General features: G+C 41.9%; 1 protein-coding gene across 1 annotated transcript in view; it reads left to right on the top strand.

The window, feature by feature from the left end:
• The first annotated feature begins 4,293 nt into the window (after positions 1 to 4,293).
• LOC114364660 (pinopsin) overlaps positions 4,294 to 10,013 on the top strand; it is a 91,574-nt gene continuing 85,854 nt past the window's right edge. The window contains exon 1 of the mRNA XM_028320888.1: positions 4,294 to 4,386. The gene's annotated coding sequence lies outside the window, so the exon portion shown is untranslated. The remainder of the gene's footprint in view (positions 4,387 to 10,013) is intronic.

The raw sequence follows: 10,013 nt of genomic DNA, 5'->3' as shown, positions 1-10,013 counted from the left end.
CGTTTCAATCTGGAGAGAGAGAGAGGGAGAGGTTTTCAGATCAATCAAAATCAATCAAATCAAAGCAAAATTTCTTTCTTTTTTATAAGGTATTTACAGAGGTTGAGAGTCTCCTTTTTAGATAAACCTGTTTTAGGAGATGCCCGCTCTTTCGCAAAAAACTATCTGAAGCATCTGTAAACGCTCTTTGGGCAAGATCTCTTGGATAGAGTCACTGGGCCCAAAAAAAATGGGAAATGTGGCCGAACAACTACAAGTAGAGTTTTCTTAGCACGTGCTGAAATGAAGGCGTGATTATGAAAATGTAACTACATGGACTAAAATACGTTTAATTTTTCATTTGACTGTACTTTTACATCTCTAACCGCAATGCCTACCTTGAAAATGTTTGACAAAGAAAAGCAGTCGAAAATTCCTCTGTAAGTATAGGCAGAGGTATAGGTAATCTGCCTTGATGAACACTGGATATTATCTATTGCACACCTATTTCGTATTTATAAAATAAATTGTAAAAGAATGGTTTTCTTTACATACTTTTTAGAGCAATAAAAGATTTTAAAAAATATTAAAAAGTTTCTCTTAAGTAGTATTTTTTTCAGCCAAATTAAGGCCTCCCAAGGATTGCATGGATGCGAGCGGCGCAGGACCGGTCTTTGTGGAAATCCTTGGGGGAGGCCTTTGTTCAGCAGTGGACGTCTTTCAGCTGAACGAACGAACGAACGAACGAAGGATTTCCACAAAGACCGGCCCTGCGCTGCCCCCATCCAGGTAACTTCCCGCGACCTTCACCAGTTATCGCACCTTTACCAGTAAGTGCACTTCCGAGAGCTCAGCGAAAAGTTGGGCCACCCCCCCAACGCACGCCCTTTCAAGACAGGGGTGCGATTTATAGCGCGTACGCCCGAGGAATACCGGGTAGTGCAGCGCCACCTCGTCGAGGCGGCACGCCAAAACGCAGACCTTCACTGGTTCTGTTACGCGCTCCCGACAGAGCTCCCCACAAAAGTGGCCATCCGCGGACTCCCAGCAGACACCGACCCCGATGAGCTCAAAGCGGCACTGGACTCGCTGGGCTACCACGTCCAGCACGTGAGGCACATCCCCCCGAGGAGGGGCAGAGCTGGCTGCCTCTACCACGTGCAGCTGGACCACCTAGACCAGCAGGAGCTCTCCCGCCTCTATGCGGTGACCGAGCTCCTCTACATGCCAGGCATTGTCATCGAGGCCTGGCGAGGACGCAGCGGGCCTGCACAATGCCACCGCTGCCAGGCATTCGGCCACGCTTCCGCCGGCTGCCACCGCCCTCCAAGGTGCGTACGCTGCGGCGAGGGGCACATCGTCGCGGACTGCCCAGTGCCTCGCGACCTCCCTCCCAAATGCGCCAACTGCAGGGGCGCGCACTCGGCGAACGACCGCAGATGCCCCGCCTTCAAACAAGAGGCAAGAGCCAAGGGTGCGAAGACGCACCCCCCAGTACCGGACCGCCCACGCCCTCGCCCACCGCAGGCGGACACTCGTCCCCCCAGGACGTCCGAACGGCCCCCTAAGGCCAAGACTGCCCACCATGAGCGCCCAACCGCGGCGCACGAAGCGGCGGAACCCCCCCGCGCAGAGGGGCCACTCCGCCCACCACAACTACCGCACGGCACCCACCAACTGCCGACGCCCCACTACGGGACGCTGGCCCCCCCGGCGAACGGCCCCACGGACCGCACAGCCCAACTCCCGCCCCAACCCAAAAGGCGCAACAATAGGAGGCGTAGAAGGAAGCGCCACCAAACTACATCCCAGCCCCCCAAAAAGGGGCACGGAGAAGGCGAGCACGCGCCCGCACCGGCTCAACAGCCACCCCTGCTCCAAGGGGCTCAGAAGCCGAGGCCACCAGCTCTGGCACCAAACCCGCCTGCTGCCTTGCAGCGGCCCCCCCCTGGAGCATACCAAGAATGCTGCAGATGCGGTACATCCAACGGCAACCGCCAGCAGCACCTCACGGCCCTTTGGAGGCCACCCGCCCAGCTGGCGGGCACCCACGCACCTGCGCCCGACACGAGCGCAAGACCCCCGGACGCAAGCGCGCCCGTATGCGCCCGTCTCCCTTCCCAACTGCGGCCCAACAATGGCCGTCAGCGCCGCCTTCGCAGGCCTCAGGTGCGGAGCACCCAAACTCCCTTGCCCCCCTCCTACACATGATGATCCAGAACCAGAGGGTCATAATGTCCCTCCTAGCAGCCCTGGTGAACGGAGGAGACGTGAGGGGGGCAACGATCCAAGGGATGGAGGCCCCGTACCAACCACACCATCCATGCCACTAGACGGCCTACGTGTCCTGTACTGGAACCCGGGGGGCATCAGAAACAGGACACAGGAGCTCCGTCTTCTCGCCCAGTCGCAGGACCTGCACGTAATCCTCCTGGGCGAGACCATCCTAACCCCAGCGTACTCACTCAAGGTCCCGAACTCTCTATAATTGTCGTGTAACCCGAATCTGTATGTGTCGTGTAATGCGTGCTTTGTGCTTATTAGTGTGTAGTTACAAAATAAATTTATATAATTTTATAATGTTGTTTCGTATTGTCCTATCCTTAACTATAATCTATGGGGACGAGGAGCAGTTGCTCGCTTGCTGAGCAGCCGACTCCTGTCTTTTTTTGGTACATAATTTATTTCACCTAATCTAGTGTTAGTCGGGAGAGGATTGTGTTGTCCGTATCTGAAATAGGCGTCTCCAGGGGTCTCTAGATCCTCGATGTGCATTTCGTCAAGTCGGCGCAGCATGTCCTCATTCAGATCTTGTGCACGAAGGTGCCATGGATCCCAGTCTAGCATTTCCCNCCTGGTCGGCGATCTCAACGCCAAACACCCCGTATGGGGATCGCTCATGACGACCCCTGCGGGCGTTCGACTGCTGGAGATATGCTTGCGACTTGCGCGCCGGCCGTCGTCGAGTGCGGACGTGCGTGTCGATCGCTCCGCGGCCGCCGCGTGGGTGCTGGACCGCGTGGTTCGTGTTTTCCGCGGATTTCACCTGCTTTTCCGAGTTTTTCGCGAAGTTTCCGCGCTCCTGTGCTATGCGGGTGCCTATGTGTATGGATGCAGTGTGTGGAATCGGAAGTGCATGTGCCTGGGTGTCTATTCAACTGTGCCATTTGGATATTTCTGGGGAACCATGTCAGGGGGTGCAATGGTGCGAGGGGACGCGGTGTTTCATTATTATTGGTTTTAGTATTTGTACTTTTTACTGTGTTCTGAAATCTGAACCTTTTTCAGGCGATTTCTTATATGTGTTATTGGGTTGGGACAAGCCGCATGCGGACCGCGTGCGGACCGCGTGCGGTTTGACGTTTGACAGTGACATTGACACTAATTCGACACTGACGTTTGCGCCCGGTGTTGCCAGTGCTAATATATAGGCGTGTTCCACTTTGGAGTGTTTTTCCCAAGTCCGGCATTGCGCGCCCACGGCCCTGGGACTGCGCGTCTTCGCCAGTCAGCCCAAGGGAATATTTTTAACGCGCGGTCAAATTTGTCCGTGCGCGGACGAATCGTCTCCCGGCGACCAACATTAGAACATTCGTCTGCCGTGCGCGGACGAATCGTCTCCCGGCGACCGACTTAGGAAGATTCGCCATCTGTTGGAGGTCCGTGCATCATGTCTCGGNCCAGTAAGTAGTATTGCATAATAAGTAAATAGCATTTAGGTAACAAAAACCCATGTTTTATATTGTTTTATGTCACGTTAGAAACACGCAGGGTGCGTCAAGTAAACAGCACGGACCTTGGCACTGAAATGTGTCCGTGACCAATGTCATCGCTGTATTTATCGACTTATCATGAAAGTTTGTAATGCCGTAAGTTAGAAACTTTCGTAGAACTTTTGATAGAGCTTTCTAGCACCCTGTCAATCATTGAGCATAACTTCCTTCTAATAGCTTTCCAAAACTTATAATGGCAATTTTCCTTAAGGGAAATTTTAAACGAAATATCAAAACATTCGTGTTCCCGATATAGAGGAAAACAAAGAAATTGAAAGGAACATTTTGAAAATCCTTTTACAACTGTTTATTTTCGCAATTAAACCCATACAAAGCTTCGGGAACTTTAAGAAGTTTAACTTTGAGTTTCGAAATTGCCGCTGACGAAATCTTTGACACGTGAATCCAGCCCCTATTTTGTTTAGTTTCGTTAATACTTTGCTATGTCGAAAGACGGAACAGGTGGTTGCAGGGAAATCCCAAGGGCATATATATAGGAGGGATCCATCCCGAACCTCAGTGGTTGTCCGGGCGCGAATCGGTAAGGTCGTGCGTTCGCTCGGAGTGACTCTCATTCGCGAATTCTGTGCAGTTTCAAAGTTCTGTTTGGTTTTGAATTCCAGTGGATTTTTTGGTAGGTAAGTGTTTTAAATTACATTTGGAAGGGATAATGCAATATTTGAGAAAGTTTAGTAGATTTTTTGTGATGTTATAGAAAGTTGACAAAGTTTGTTGAGAGGGTTGAACTTCTATTTAGTTCAAACCTTACTTCTGAGATTTACCGAATTGGGTTAATTGCGGCTTTTTATTTTACCACTTTTAATTAGAAAAGTGAGACCGGTGGGCAGAGTATTAGAAGTTTGCGTCATTAATATAAACTTTGCAAATTTTTTATAGAAAATTGGCTTTATTAACATTAAGTAACTTTTTATGACTCAAAGTTTTCTTTATGAAGTTTAATCAGCTGAAGAACGTTGGGCAACCAACACAGAATAAGTATGAAAGTCATCAATTTAAAAAACATATAATAATTAGAAATATAAAATCTTTTTTATTCAAATTAATTAATGAGATATAATAATTACATAATTATAGGACTTACCATTATTTTAAGCCAGAAAGGTACTAGTTTCGATATCGAAATCGGCAATGAAATAATTATCAAAAAACTTCACTGTTCCAAATCAATCATTAGTCTCTTTAAAAAGTGCACATCTGGCTGCTATAAAATAGTTTCAGTCATAGTCAATCATGCAAAATAAGCTCTTACAGCCATTGTGTGGAACTAGAACACTAGAATAAGTGGAAAGTTTCCCGATTGCCAATTGCATACTCCATTTCGTTCCACAATCGAGTTCTATTAGTATTCAGGATTCAGAGCAAGTGTCCTATTTAGTTGCAGATGTACGCTTTGTTCCTATGTTCAGATTTCTTTTGTAAGGACATAATTTGAATGTACCATGTATTTTTTTTTCTGTTTTTCAATCCATATTCTTCTTTCTCTTCAAAATGGACATTATAGGTACAGTGGAGTATTTGAATTATAAAATTGCCTAGCTTGTACTGAATACATTTCTTTAAATTTTATCTCCTGTATAAAGAAAACGCTGACAAAAATATCTGAGTTCCATACGCTACTTATTGTTCAGGATTTTTTTCAGAAATGTCCAAATAATATAGTATTAAATCTTGGAGGTAACTGAACTCATAAAATTACAAAACATTGTGATACTCGTACTTATTATTATTATGTGCGTGTATCAACTTGATTTTTATTACCTAGGTACCTAGGTATAATAAGAAGGTAATGCCTGAAATTATATGATACAAAATTCATATTTCCTGCAAGCTAGGAAAGCTCTTGGGTGCGATTTTTACATAATTATACTGCTTCTGTATACAAACACTTATACATATTTATAGAATTGAACTAAGCAAAAAACATAAATAAAAAAAATCACTGGAAAAAATTAGCTTAAAACTTAGCCTATTCAAAATAATTATTCAAAAAACTATCTTCATATTATGTATACTATTAGGTAATATATTTGGTAATGGACAATACCGTTCTCGTGGTCCGATTGATTAAACTACAAAGGTTAATGCTCTCTGCCAATCAAGTTAATTATTAACTTTGAACTAGTAATCAGTAGGCCTCTGTTCGAGACGTTTCAGAAGTGTTTGGATTCATGTGTCAGCTGAAACTAGTAAATAAGCTTATGTGACCCGATTGGGTTACATAAGGGAACAGGTTATTAATTTCCGGGTCATTTTCCGGGATTGTAAAGGATAATTTATACGAGTGAGTGAGTGATACGAGTGTTTTTTATTTTAACCCTAAAATTATGCTTCTCTCTTTTGAGCTTAAATATGAAATGAATTTCTTAAGTGAGTCAGAATATTATGCTTAAAAATAAGTAGAGAGTTGATAAACTAAGTGGAAATGAAATCTGTTATCATGATTCCCATGTTGTGAAATAAGTAAAAATTCTTCGATGTCAATTTTCGGAAATATGTTTTAGCGTCACTGTATTATCAGTTAGATAATTTTTATTTAAATATTTCTTACTAGCTTTCCACCCGCGGCTTCGCCCGCGTGGAATTTTGTCTGTCACAGAAAAACTTTATCGCGCGCGTCCCTGTTTCAAAAACCGGGATAAAAACTATCCTATGTTCTTTCCCGGGACTCAAACTATCTCTATGCCAAATTTCATCAAAATCGGTTGCGAGGTTTAACCGGCAAAGCGTAACAGACAGACAGATAGACAGACAGACAGAGTTACTTTCGCATTTATAATATTAGTTGGGATGGAGAATTTGGCAGATTTTAATGCCCGTTTTCACCATCAATCCCTAATTTTTAAGTGACCCCTATGAAAACAAAATTCATATTACCTATGTGTTACCATGGGGGTCACTGTACCCTTTAACTGGTATAGAGAAAAATATTTTTCATTAGTTTTGAACCTTATGTTTTCTCAATAAGGTTCAAAATATGGTGGCAACAATTCTGCCACTAAGGTTTAAAAAATAGGGATTGATGGTGAAAACAAGCATAAGTCACCGGCCAGCCTGATTTTTGTTTACTTTATAGATATTTTATCTGAAACTTTATCAGAAACTTAGGAACTGATGATACTAGTTCTAGCAAGTCTACCTCCTGTCAATGAAGTAATTTCCATCGTCAGAGCATATTCATTTCCTGGTAACATTTCAGATAAGGTTCTTTAAGATCTAGATTAATATTAGATAAAGATTCCACTCATTGATATTCATAAGTTTTTCTCGACATTTTCAATAAAATATTCGATCAGTTTCACTTCAAAACTAAAATTATGTTATTACCTTTTAAAGTGCAATGTTCGATATTATACTCGTACATAGTTTTGTTTTTTTGGCTTAACCCGTTCGCGAACGTTATCGATTAGAGTAGGCGCACACCGTTGATTTTTCGTCGGCCGATAGTTTAGTCGGGCAGTTGATCAGTATGGGCGTGTATGGGAGTGCGCACACTTAGCCGATTCGATTTGGCCGATTATTCATACAATTTAAAATCGGGCACAACTATCGGCCAACTAAAAATCAACGGTGTGCGCCTACTCTAAGTTTCATTAGTATCAAGCCAATTAATTTTACCGGTTACCGGCCGCAAAAGGTTAAAATATTGTTAAAATTTTCGTTCAATTATTTATTGGGAAGATAACCCGACGCGTGACTTGTATACAAACTCATAGTGAAAAATCCAATGTTCTTTCTCTATTTACGAGTATGTTTCATCTATGCTCCTTATTTTCTTGGGGATAAAGTTTTTTCTATTAGAACAATCCTTTTTATTGAATTCTCTTGAATCATAAATATTAATAAGCTGTAACATTCAATCTTAAATTGTAAATGACCTGCCTTCTAGGTACGTGAGTGAAATTGCCTGCCTGTATAGTTGGGTTTACGCTATACCTAAGTGATTCGTATTTCTTACAAATAGCGATATATCTTTTTTCCAAATAATTTTCACATGATGGAATTCTCTAGTAAGTATAGCCCCGTCTCGAAAAACGTTCAAAGCTAAAGTTGAATTGTGTTTGCGTTTACGATCATACGGGGTGAACACAGGTTTGTAAAAAATATCAGTGCGATTATTTATAGTGTGGGCTGGTGAGTTATAAGTAATTATTCATTCTTATAATTATACTGTGGGTTGTAATAACTGCACAACAACCTAGTTTCAGAATTCTGATACCTAAACAATGGCTGAAAAATTAAATTTATACAAGCTTACATTTAAGCTTTTTTTCAATTGATTTCATGTGAGAGAAAATCTTCCTAAATTAGATGTCAATAGAAACTATTAATTGTGATTTTAGTTTGGAAGTAATTTCATACCTTGATCTAAAACTTGAATGTTTTTCTGGGAGTCACAATCTATCTGAGAACAAATTCCACCAATGCAGCTGCAGTTCCAAAGTCAATAACCAAGCTCTACCAACTATTCCTTACGCCCTGTATTTGAGCCAACGATCATTTATGATTCGTTTTTTCTTTGCCGCGAATGGTAAGGCGGGATAAACCGCTTTTGTAGATTCAAGTTTGCCGTCCCTTGTAAGCCATTTTCGCCATTTTAAGGCTCCATGTAAAAAAGATAACTCCAAATGCCTATTGAGAGGGAAAATAAATTCGGTTTTTAGATTACATAATTTATCTGCGCCTGTAGACTATGTAAAAATTATCATTGATTTGGTTTGATTTATTTTTTCTTCAGCGGTAGAGATAATAGTCTTATTAGGAGTATAGTAATTAGTGTCTAATAAATATTTCGTTAAATATAACGGATATGACAATATAGTCACTGGTTCTATTGTAGGTGCATTTATAGGCATAAAAGACAAGGCCACCAAAATTTAACCGTTACTTTAATGTTAACCGTTGTATTTTATATGGACTTTGACAGATTTATGACGTTTGTCAAAGTCAAAGTAAAATGCTACTTCCTGAAGGTAAACTTCAATGGTTTAAAATATAGAGCTAGCATATATTTGCAGTATCACAGAATACTTTTAGCGCAGTGTCTCCATAAATAATTGTAGCGGTATCTCTGAAAGCTTCTGTTTTAGCCAATAACGGCAATGTTATTTTTGTTCTACTAAAATGGTTTATTTTGTGATCGTTTCACATTCTTGGGAAAAGCAGAATAATTCGATCATCGTCATCATCATCATTTCAGCCACAGGACGTCCACTGCTGAACATAGGCCTCCCCCAATGACTTCCACATCGCACGGTTGATAGCAGCCTGCATCCAGCGCCTTCCTGCTACCTTTATTAGGTCGTCGGTCCACCTTGTGGGTGGACGTCTCACGCTGCGTTTTCCGGTACGTGGCCTCCATTCCAGAACCTTGCTGCCTCATCGGCCGTCAGTTCTGCATACTATGTGCCCTGCCCACTGCCACTTCAGCTTGCTAATCCGTCGGGCTGTCAGCGACTTTAGTTCGTTTACGGATCTCCTCATTTCTGATTCGATCTCGTAAAGAAAGACCGATATTCGATAAACCTGAATAATTTACGATTTCCCTAGATACCTACATGCTAAATACAAACGTGTCTGTCTAGTCTTTTATTTAATCTATTATTAAGATCTCTACTAAATGGCAAAAGGTCACAAAATAACACAATTTTTAGATAAAAAGTAGATATTTTTTTATTTTAATACTTATCTAAGTAAACTGGTATAATCGATTACCAGTTTGGACTTGAATATTAAATGGGCTTATAAAAAACTTTACGCAGTCATTTTTGACAGTAAAACAAACGTAAAAGATTTTCGCTGTTTTCTCTATATCGCAAAAGGTTCAAAAATTCTTATCTTCCAGGTAAAATGTTCATTGTAGACTTTTTATCAAAGGAAAATCCCCATTTTCTATTCAAACTTTCAAAAAGTTTCTGCTAAACTCGCATTGATCCAAGCCTATTTGGAAATTGTATGCAAAGAATGATTGAGAATTGTGCTTTATTGTTCGATAATAGTTACCTAAAAGTACTCACTTTAATATTACTCACTGTAATCCTGTGTAATACACACAAAAACGTCAAATAAAACCATAGGCATTGCGAAAAATATTTCGAGCTTTCCCACGCGAAAATCACAACATCCTTTGTGGGTATTACCGTATATTGTACATTTGATACGTCCAATTCTCGTATAATTTATTGAATATCACTAGAAAATGTACAGTTGCCTTCAAAAAATTGTAGGTATTAGAAATATTTT

The sequence above is a fragment of the Ostrinia furnacalis genome, unplaced genomic scaffold, assembly GCF_004193835.3.
Source record: "Ostrinia furnacalis isolate ACB-3 unplaced genomic scaffold, ASM419383v2 OfSCF7455, whole genome shotgun sequence".
Classification (NCBI taxonomy): domain Eukaryota; kingdom Metazoa; phylum Arthropoda; class Insecta; order Lepidoptera; family Crambidae; genus Ostrinia; species Ostrinia furnacalis.
This window is presented reverse-complemented; position numbering and strand designations above follow the sequence as displayed.